Genomic DNA, 12,223 nt, shown 5'->3' with positions numbered 1-12,223 from the left:
GAGTAGTGTATTGATAGACAATAAAGGAATATATATACATTTGCTGAAGACGCGTATTAACGCAGAAACAGCTGTTCCAAGCAAAAGTTTATTTTATGTATTTTAGTTTTATATATATATATATATATAAAATTCAGTTCACAGAAAGTTTGATAATGCTTATAGTAGCTATCATTTTAGTAAAAACCAATAGTTTTTACCTAAAAAGGGTAATTACAGACATGAAAACACCTTAAAATTAAGTGTAGTTTTTTTTGTTTTAAATTAAGTTTTAAATAAAAAAATACCTAAACCACGGTTTCCCAAAGTAAATCATATAGCATCTTTTGGGGCAGTTTCAGTAAATACTTGACCACAAGCTGCAAAGGCGTTTTGAGAAGTAAAGAGGCCACCAGGTCTTAATTTGATGCTTACACTAGATATTTTTCTAAATAATGAAGAGCAGAAGTAAACGTCTTAGCTTTTTGATAAATATTACTAAAGGAAGCTATAGCTGTTTTAGTTTTTCAAAAGGGGCTTTAAGAAAAAAAAGTTTTTAAAACCATGTCTTGTACATTTTGTTTTTGTTAATCTTTAGATAAATACAGTTTATATAGAGGCACGGCTATCCTAAAATCAGACATCTCAAATTCCAACAGTTTAAACTCATAAAACAATTTTTAAAGGACAACAGCTCAAAAAGTGAGACACAATTTATTTCAAATGCGTATTCCGGCATTATCAATAACTACAAACACTTTCATGTTTTTTTCAAAAGTAATTTATCATAATAGTTTTAGGAAACACGTTAAATCCCTATGTCTTAAAATTTATTTAAACTGTGTCTCAAAACAATTATTTTAAGAATAAAAGTACTTGTAATACAGTGTGCATAGAAATCATTTAACTCTGCACCGAAAAGTCTGAAGTTATAAAGTGCTTTTCAATTATTTTTCCTTATAAAAAGCTGGTTATAACTTTAATTAAGAGTTCGTAATATTACAATATTATATCATAATAATCCAAATTCAAAAACAAACAAAGTTTTGTGAAAATAACTTATATCTATTATATTCTAGTGTGCACTGAATATATTTAAAAAAAATTTAGCGGCCAAACCTTTTGAAAAAATTATATCTACAGCTTTTATCCGTGGTATAGTGCAATGCGCCTACAATTTAATAAATAAATGAAAATACATAGTCACCTTTAAAACTGTTAGTTAGAACACCAATATTTAGCACATTTAAAATATTAACCAAAAGGAAGAAACTCCGTTTACATAAAAAGTAATGACAGTTGGAGCGAAGCAATTTATAGAGTTTTTGCAAAAAAAAGTTTTTTGTCTTTAAAACTAAAAATCCACCGTGAACAATAAAACACTTTAAAGTTAATTTTAATCTTAAAGCATTTGGTTTATTTTTATTTTTTATTTATAATAAATAAAAAAAAATTATTAAACAATTTAATTATTAGTTTAATTTTATAGAAATATGATTCTTGCAAAGCTAAAAAATAAGTTTAACTTTTCGCTTTTTTTCGTTAACTTAAAATGCATTTAAAAATTCTAAAATACTTACTAATCTTGACAACATATATCAATATAGTACTATGAATTTGTTAATCATAGATAAGCTAGTATTGAGGATAACTATTTTACAACATATCACAAATTAATGCATATTTTTAATATTAGATTAAGCACTACGTTTCATACAGTTTTTATACTTACACAATAAAATTTCAGAGCTTAGCCAGTAATTTTAGACAATTTTGAGGTGATGTGATAGGTGTAAAAATGACAATAAACTAGTTTTGTAGAGTTGTAATAGATCAACATTTGTAAAAAAATGTATATACAGTTTATAAGTCCTCGACAAGATATTATACGGTATCTATTGTGGTTTATGACTAGATAATATAAAGGTTTTACCGTACATACATTAGGTCCTAAAATCAACTATTTTGAGCTTTATTTATCAAGCATTCAAAAACATGTTGTACACAAGATATGTATTTCATATAGTGTATATATGTCTGTAAAAGCACGGCATACTCAAAAGAGGTCACAAGCACGATTTGAGAAATAAAGCTGGTAACGATAAAAAGACCAAAAAGAAATAAGAATTATTCTGTAATTCAAGCTACAATTTTTGTTTTTCAGAAGAGACCAAAATCGGGAAACAGATCCTGGAAATTGATAGCCGAAACTTTGGCCAAACGTACCCGTACCATAAAATTTTCAATAGAAAACTGTGCATGCCAAGCAAGGAGAGAAAGATAATTTTTCATTATTGCAAAATGTTAGAAGATAAGTCAAAGGAACGAAAGCAATTGAATTGCAGAGATAAATGCATGGTGGATGACCATTTCTTATTAACAAATGTTATTTATAGAGCGACAGTAATAACTTCAGAGAAAAATAAACAGTATGTTGGCTCATCAGGTTTATCGTTTAAAAGTAGATACACATGGCAAAAATGTTCTTTTAACAACAGTAAATACAGACTAAAAACTACGCATCCGAAATATATTTAAGATTTGAATTGTAAGAATATATATTTTAGCATTAACTGGGAAATTTTAACACGAAAAAAGAAACAAATTTAATTTAAAACATGGCTGCACTCTCTGCAATACGGAAAAACACGAGATATCAAAATTAAACTCCTCAAATCTAACTTAAATAAACAAAATAAACTTTTTAGTTACTGTAAATATTTTTCAACCTTATATTTTAAATAACTTTGAACGTTTATGTAAACTTAGTGTGTCTTATATTTTCTAATGAATTATTTAGTGACGTAACAGTACTTAAAGTTTTTGCTTAACTTAATGTAAATTTTAATTTATGTATTAAGATATTATTGTAATAAACAAACTGAAGAGCTGTTCTGTCTAACAGAACAGTGGAACAGTTGTATTTGTTAAATGTAGTGCTTAATTAGTATATATATGAATCGACTAAATACCTAAAATTTCTCTATTTAGTTTTATAATTATTATTTTTTTCTCATAAAACACCAGCAAACTAAATTTGTTGCACTAGCATATGTTTAAATTTATACAAATAATTATTGAAAACTCTAAGTGAGTTTTTTATGTAGCAAATTATATTTTAAAAAAAATATTTTATGCTTTTTAATATCTAAAAACTGTTTTTTTTTTACATTTAATAGAAATGTATCAACTTTGTACATAATTATAAGTTTAAATAGTTGAAAGAAAATTGATCAACAGTTGAATTTTGTGTTCAATAAGGAGTAGACTCGTAGAAAAAAGCTAGTCCTCTAAAAAAACTATCTGACCTGCGACAAACTTATAAGCTAGAAAAGAAATTGGGTTTTTATATTACAAATGTTTTCAAGTTAGTTTTTAATTTAATTATCAGTAGCCACTAGTGCTTATAAAATAGAAGTTTCACAACAAATTTTTTTTTTAAGTTTTTTGATCATTTATAATATAATTGTCAATTTTTTAAATAAGGTCAGGCCAGCGAAAGACTTATTTAAGTAAACCTGACGAATTAACAAAAAAATGTTTCCCACTGCTATTGTAAAAGCTATGATTTACGACACTTGAGTTAAAGTATCTCACTATAGATGTATTTAGTCTATACTTTGTAAAAACTATATTTTACAATTTTTTAACTATAATGGCCCGACTTAAAAAACAAATTTTATTTTACCACATACTTTGGGAAAAATGACACATGTGGTATGAAGTACTTTACTTATCCACTATTTTGTGTTATTGATAGATAGAACATTGTAACTTTATGTTTATTTTGTAAGTTGAGTAAACTCCTTGTTGAATTGAGTTGTGATAAATCAAAAAAATAATGTTTTGTTTTGATTAAAATTTAAGTACTTATTTTGTATGCTTTTTATACATATTATTTTGTTACTGTATAATATAAAACTTATTGAACTTCTTAAAAATTTTCTTGACTTAAAACTGCATATAATTTTTATCTAGTTTAAAAAAACAACTTAATAAGTTTTATCCTAATAAATATTAATATAATGTTATTGAAAAATATAAATAAAACAAGTTACAACAATTAAATAACTAAACATGTATATATTTAAAACTTTGCTACACGACCAGCACAAAAAAGTATATGGACTTGAAGAATTAGACAATCTAAAAAAAATACAACACATAAGATTTAAAAAACAAAATTTATTCTTTTTAAAACACAAAAGTAGCATACAATATACTTTTTAATGTAATTACTGCTTAGTTTTCCTATAACTCTTATTGCTTATTCAATTCATCATGTTTTTCTTCAACAGCCTGAGATTTCTTGTGGTACTTAGTTGCTATGAAAGCAAAAAATACCGCTAATATTGAAAAGCAAGCAATAAAGACACCACCGACAAAATTACTTTTGTAACTTCCATCTGAAGTAATAGCGTGTGACAATGACGAACTACAAGAAGTAGTAGAACTGTAATTAGAAGGCACAGCTTCCTTCAAGCAGATAATCCTTTGAGTCGTTTGGTAGCATTCATCGTAAACATAAATTGCCGGTTGCGAATTACTATTGACCATGACAGCAAACGCACAGTTTGAATGCCAACTGTCCTCGTAATCAGAATACAGCTTTCCATGTACATCATTATTCCATACAACACCATTCGTGAATATGCGGTCTTGCTTGCCCTTTCCACATGGGGTGATGTCAAGACCTAAGCTGTACAACAGAATGTCGTCATGATGAAAAGGACAGCTTGGGTTGTTGCCTTCAGTTGTGGCCTTGTAAAGTGCATCAAAATCAGCTTTATTGGTAATAGGCGCTAAAATCTCCCCTCTTTGAGCACAGAATTTCTTGGCTTCACAAACAGACATTCTGTCCTTATGGAAGGAAAATCTTCCAGTTGGAGTAGTGACTTCAGTAGCACACTTCGGATTCATATTAAGCAACTTAAACCTACAAAAATAATTTAGTTTTCAATTTAATTAGTTTTATGAATACATTGTTAAAATGCTTACAGTTTTTATGCCAATTGAGCACCAAAGAATATAAATTTTTGTCTGTTTTTATTTAATAATATTATGCTTGAGTTAATAAAGTAATGCCCTTCACAATAATGGTTTTTAGTTATAAATTACTACACACTTTTAAAATGATGCACTTTTAATTGCTTAAACTAGGGCTTTTTATTTACAGTTAATACTTTTTTATTTGTATGTAAAGCACTTATTTTTGATAAATAAAAAGTTAAATATACTACTAATTATAAGTGTAAAAGTATTTTATTTAAGCAACTATAATAGTAAACATTTTAATAAAAACTATATAAAATAAAGTTACAAAAACTACTTAAAACATGTGCTTGAGTGTTATAATTCTTAACTTAATACACTCAGAGTTTATAACATCACTTATATATAGATGAAAAATATTTTATTCCCATATTTAAGTTTATGTTTAATAAATTATTAATTTAAACATACTTTACTATATTTTATATAAAGCAAAAACTGGTTTCAAACCTGTTTTAAACATTTGTTTTTTATATCAAAAATAGTATTTAGCGCAACTGTATGAATGCAAAATTTTTGAGTCACGCTAGTAGCTACAAACTGCCTGTAAACTATGAATACTAAAAATAAATGAAACGAGTTGTCAAATACAAAGCCATAGAAAATATCAGAAATTCAGAAAATACGCTTCATCCTTTACCAGAGACATTATTAAAGCGTAAAACAACTAGACTAAAAATAAACTCAATCCACAGATCATACTTGTGAGAAAGCGTTATTTATTTACTGAGCGTAAAATATTACCTTAAAACAAACAAAAATGTATATGCTAAGTGCTCCATCATCATAACATAATTAGCACTTTGACAACTATGTCATAGATGCAAGATGTTTTTAAAGTATTTTCTAAAACTTTTATCAATGTATAGTAAGATTTCATCAGATTTATATAACTTCACAAATTTATAGCAGTTATTACTATAAAGCTAGCCCTCAAATTATATATTAAATTTATTGTTAATTATCAATCGACATAAACTTATAAATATAATGTACTAAGTTTTCTTCAACATAATTTATAGATTATTAAGTTATAATACTGAAATATTTTAAAATATACCTATTAAGTGCAAAAAAGTAGTATTTCTTATTAAGACAACAAAACATTGTCCAAAACGGGTAGGTGTCAATTTTGCACAAGGGGACTAATTTGCTCGACGATACTTTAGCTGGAAGGGTCACTTTAGCACGAAGGGTCACTTTAGCAGGAAGTCAATTTTGCAAAAAGGGATATTTATGCACAAACAGACAATTTTGAACGAGTTGAATTTTTTATTTGTTTTTATTTTCTAAATTTTATCCATATTAGTTTTTTAAAGTTGTATTTATTTTGAATATTTTTTTAGTCTAATTTTCTTATTCATTTTATTTTACTATCACTGTTACCATTAACCCTTACCCTCGATTTAAAACTTATTCTATTTTTATTATTTAATTTTTATTTTTTTTTCTATTATCACTGTTACCCCTAACCCTTACCCACGATCGGTAGCTTTTCCTTTTTAATCAATTAATTTTATTTAATCAACTCTTATTTTTTTTAATAATAATTTTTGGTAGTTTTTTTTTCATTTTAATTATCACTGTTACCCCTAATATTTATCCTCAGTCAGTAACTTTTTTTCTTTTTGGTTTTTAAATAATTCATCTTTAATTGTTTTTACTATTCTTATTAATTTCTTGCATAAGTTGAAACTCAAGCAAAATTGACCCTTTATGGAAAATTGTCTTCGTGCAATTTTGCCCGTTCCGTCCAAAACATATGTGAAATCATTTTTTTTTGTTTTATCAGATATATGCTGCTCTTTTAGTTTACAAAGTATTAGAGTACTTACAAAATTTTAAAATAAAAGCATTACATCTAATGTTAAAAATGTTATGTTTAACTAGAAATTTTCAAAAACAATGAAAAGTTAATTTAAACAACTGAACACTATCAACATAAAACTTAAACACACTGTTTCAGCTAAAGTTATTATTAAACAGATGTTAATTCTTGATTTCTTTGCATTTTTCTTCAACAGCCTGATACTTTTTGTGATACTTTATTGCTATGAAAGCAAAAAACACTGAAACCAATGAAAAGCAGGCAATAAATACACCTCCAACAAAACTTTCATAGTAACTTCCATCTGAAGAAATAGCTTGTGCCACTGATGAACTACAAGAACCACTAGTACTGTAATTAGAAGGCACAGCTTTCTTCAAGCAGATCACTCTTTGAGTCGATTGGTAGCATTCATTCCCATATGTATATATAGCTGGCTTACTTATATATTGATTGTCCATAACAGCAAACAAACAATTTGGATTAAATCCGTCATCGTCATAAAGCTTTCCATGGACATCGTTGTCCCACACAACACCATTGGTAAATATTCTATCTTGCTTTCCCTTCCCACAGGGAGTGATGTCAAGACCTATGCTGTACAACAACATGTCATGGTGATGGAAAGGGCAGCTCGGGTTATTTCCCTCCGTCACAGCTTTGTGCAGTGCGTTAAAGTCAGCCTGGTTGGTAATTGGTGCTAGGATTTCCCCTCGTTGAGCACAGAATTTCTTGGCTTCACAAACAGACATTCTGTCCTTATGGAAGGTGAACCTTCCAGTTGGAGTATTGACTTCAGTAGCACACTTTGGATTCATATTAATGAAAAATTCTGAAAACCAATAAACTTTGATATAAATTTGTATCATAGTTATAAATTACTACATGCAAGGTTTTAAATCGTAACACTAAAGCGGTAGTACAAAACTAAAGAGGAATTTTTTTGGCTCTATTGCCTACTATGAAAACTCCTGTAATAAAAGTTTCAACAACTAACAAGTATTTTAAAGTATGAAGAAGTATACTAGTATGCAAAATTAAAAGATAAAAACCATAATTTTTGTTTGCTAAAAAAAAAATTTTGCAAACATCTATAAGCGTAAAATATTTTTTTTAACTGTTCTTTAGTAGATAAATTGTTTAAAAATCTAAAACGTTTTAAGCCAGCAGTTCATAACTTTTTTTTCATGTTTTACCCCTTTCTAAAAGGTTATTTCCAAATTAGCCTCAAATATACAAAATAGAGTTTATTTTTGAGGAAATAGCTAGATTTTTTTGAAGCTTATAAAAATGGTAAAATTTTAAGAGTTCAATCAACATAAGAAAATTTACAGTTTAGTACTAACTTATATATAAAAATTGCAAGTTAATAAACATTATTTTACATTACTTGTAATAACCGCCCAGATTAATAATCACTGTTGTGTAATGTTATTTATAAAATATTTATTACAGTGATGCATTTCTTTATAGAAAAAAGTCAACTTGAGGAAACAAAAGCTAGACTTATTCGCTCCTTGTTATTTTAAAATTTGAGATTAAAAGTGAGCTAGAAGACGAAGTATGTTATTCTTAATATAGCTTGACAGCCTAAAAGTAGCAAGATATTAACAAAAGTTTCACAACAACACTATTGTCATAACTACAAAATTTGAAGTTATAAATATTAGGTTAAGACTTAAGAGCAATATCTAATCTAGAAAGAGTTTAGCAAATAAAAACTAAGCAGTCCTAAGTTATCAAAATAATTCAACAAATTTAAAGCTAGCCAGAGTTATTCTGAGTGTGATGCAACCTCTTAAAAAACACTTTAATTTTGAACTTAATATACTACAAGTTTAACTCATTATTTTATTTTTAAATTACAAAATTTGGTTGTAAACTTAAAATTTTAATTAAACTTAATATATTAATGTAAATGTAATTAACTATGAAATTGAGCCAAAAAGCTGTGGAGCAATTTTTAATATTTTAAGAAATTGAACATATAAATCTAAAATACATTTTTTTAGTAGAAGTTTTCAGAAAAATATACATTAGTTTTTGATTTTTTTGCATTTTTCTTCAACCGCCTGATACTTTTTGTGATACTTTATTGCTATAAAAGCAAAAAACACTCCAACCAATGAAAAGCAAGCAACAAGTAAACCTCCAACAAAACTTCCATCGTGACTTACATCTGAAGAAATAGCTTGTGAAACTGACGAGCTACAAGAACCAGTTGAGCTGTAATTGGAAGGCACAGCTTCCTTCAAGCAGATAATCCTTTGAGTCGTTTGATAGCATTCATCGTAAACATAAACGGCCGGTTGCGAATTACTATTGACCATGACAGCAAACGCACAGTTTGAATGCCAGCTGTCGTCGTAATCAGAATACAGTTTCCCATGTACATCATTATTCCATACGACACCATTCGTGAATATGCGGTCTTGCTTGCCCTTTCCACATGGGGTGATGTCAAGACCTAAGCTGTACAACAGAATGTCGTCATGATGAAAAGGACAGCTTGGGTTGTTGCCTTCAGTTGTGGCCTTGTACAGTGCATCGAAATCAGCCTTATTAGTAATAGGCGCTAAAATCTCACTTCTTTGAGCACAGAATTTCTTGGCTTCACAAACAGACATCCTGTCTTTATGGAAGGTAAATCTTCCAGATGGAGTAGTGACTTCAGTAGCACACTTTGGATTCATAGTAATCAAGTTAGGTCTAAAAAAGTAATAAACGTCAATTAGTAGTTGTATCATAACTTTCAAAATGCTAATGGTTGTTTTGCCAATTAAACACTAAAGCGTATAAACTTCTGTTTGTTTTAAGTTTATGTTTATTATAATAAAGCAATGCCATTTTAATAGTATGATGTTTAATTATTAAATACTACACATTTTTTAAATATAACAAACTCGGTTTTTTAATCTACAGCTTGATATTTGTTGTTAGTAATACAATTAAATATAAAACAGTACTTTCTGTTAGATAAAGACTTTTATACTTTTCCAAAAATAATTATAACTGTGAAAAATACTTTATTTAAAATATTTTGATAGTTAAAATGTTTTTAACCATTTTACATAATTTAGATTTAATTTAAAATACAAAAATTAATTAAAACTACTTCTGTTAATAAATCTTAATTTAATACACTTAGAGTTAATAGCATTGTTTTATCACACATTACAAACTATTGTTACCAATATTATAGTTTATTTTAAATGTTATGTTAACTTATATGTGCTTTAATATATATAGTATTAATCTAATAGTAATTTTACACCTTTTTCGAAATTAATGTTGTTTTTCTCAAGATATAGTGTTTATTTAGCGAAAATAAGGTGTATATGCAAAGTTTTTGAGCAACATTAGTAAATTCAAAATTGTCTTTAAACTATGAAAAATAGAAAAGAAATAGTAAAGTTGGTCAAATACAATGCCTTAAAAAAGTTTAGAGATACAGAACATATGCTGCTTACTCTACCAAAAGTTATCTTTTAGCAAAACTTAAAGCAACCAGATTAAAGGTAAAGACAAATTATGTCAAAGCAACAACAATACTTTAGAAGTTTTTATTTGTGTATAGTTTTTATCAACTTTTCATCAAATTTCTTTTAAATTTTCAAAAACATGATATGTTATACTATGAAGGTAACCCTCAAATTAAATGTTTAGATATTTCTATACATTCTACTACAGGCGATAATATCTTAAATTAAAAACTTCAGCTAAAAATCTTTTTTTTTTACTTTTATAAATTAGTTGTATTAAACTTAAACATACAGTTTCACCTTAGAACATTACTAAACAGTTGCTAATTTTTATATATCTTGGAACTTTTCTTCAACTTCCTGAGACTTCTTATAAAATTTAATGGCTATGAATGCAAAAAACACTCCAACCAATGAAAAGCAAGCAATAAAGACACCACCGACAAAACTTCCTTTGTAATTTGCACCTGAAGAAATAGCTTGTGACAATGACGAGCTACAAGAACCAGCAGAACTGTAATTGGAAGGCACAGCTTCCTTCAAGCAGATCACTCTTTGAGTCGTTTGACGGCATCCGAAGTATACATATACGCCCGGCCTTGGATTACTACTGCACATAACTGCGTACGCACAATTAGAGTTCCAACTGTCCTGGTAGTCAGTGTACAACTTTCCATGGACATCGTTGTCCCACAAGACTCCATTGGTGAAAATGCGGTCTTGTTTGCCCTTACCACATGGGGTGATGTCAAGACCTAAGCTGTACAAAATCATGTCGTCGTAATGAAAAGGACAGCTTGGGTTGTTGCCTTCCGTAGCGGCCTTGTAAAGTGCATCGAAATCAGCCTGGTTGGTTATTGGTGCTAAAATCTCCCCTCTTTGAGCACAGAATTTTTTGGCTTCACAAACAGACATCCTGTCTATATGAAAGGTGAACCTTCCAGTTGGAGTAGTGACTTCAGTAGCACACTTTGAATTCATATTAATCAAGTTATATCTAAAATAATAATTAAAATTAAAAAGTGTTTTAAATAGAATTGTCACAATGCACACAGTTTTTATGCCAATAGAGCACCTATTTTTGTCTGTTTTAAGTTAGCAACTTTATGCTCGGGTAAATAAAGCAGTGTCCTTCACAAAATGGTTGATAGTTATTAAATACTATACACTTTTAAAATTAAACACTTTTTGGTTTCCTAGTCTTAAGGCTTTTTACTATTGTTAAAATTTTTTACTTAAAGTAAAGCAGTTATTTCTAATAAATAAAGAGTTTATTAAAATAACAATTATAACTGTAAAAGTATTTTATTTAAGCTACTATAACAGCTAAAATTTAATAAAAACTTGAAACTACATAAATTAAAGTTACAAAACCTACCTAAAACATTTTTTTAGGTGTTATAATTCTTAAATTAATACACTCAGAATTTATAACATTACTTATATATAGATATATATATATAACAATATAACATTTCCAAATTAAACTTTATGTTATATAAATTATTAATTGACACATACTTTATTCTATTTTATATAAAGCAAAAACTAATTTTAAATCTGTTCTTAAATTTCTGTAAGATTTTGAAACTGTTTAAGTTTAGATAAAGTTACAAAAACTAAAACAATTTTTAAGTGCTACAATCCTTAAACAAATACACTTAGAATATGTAACATAACGTATGTTTAGATAAAAATCTTTTATGTTGATATTCAAGTTTAGGTTTAATAATTTATTAATTAACTACCACTTTGTTATATCTTATGTAATGAAAATAATGATTTTACAACTATTTTGAGCATTTGTTGTTTTTATCAAAAAAAGTGTTTAATTTGCAAAACTGTAGTGTGTATGCAAAAGTTTTAAGTAACTTTTGCTAGA

Source organism: Thalia democratica, chromosome 1, assembly GCF_965202585.1.
Source record: "Thalia democratica chromosome 1, ktThaDemo2.hap1.1, whole genome shotgun sequence".
Classification (NCBI taxonomy): Eukaryota; Metazoa; Chordata; class Thaliacea; order Salpida; family Salpidae; genus Thalia; species Thalia democratica.
Note: the sequence above shows the minus strand (reverse complement) of the source record.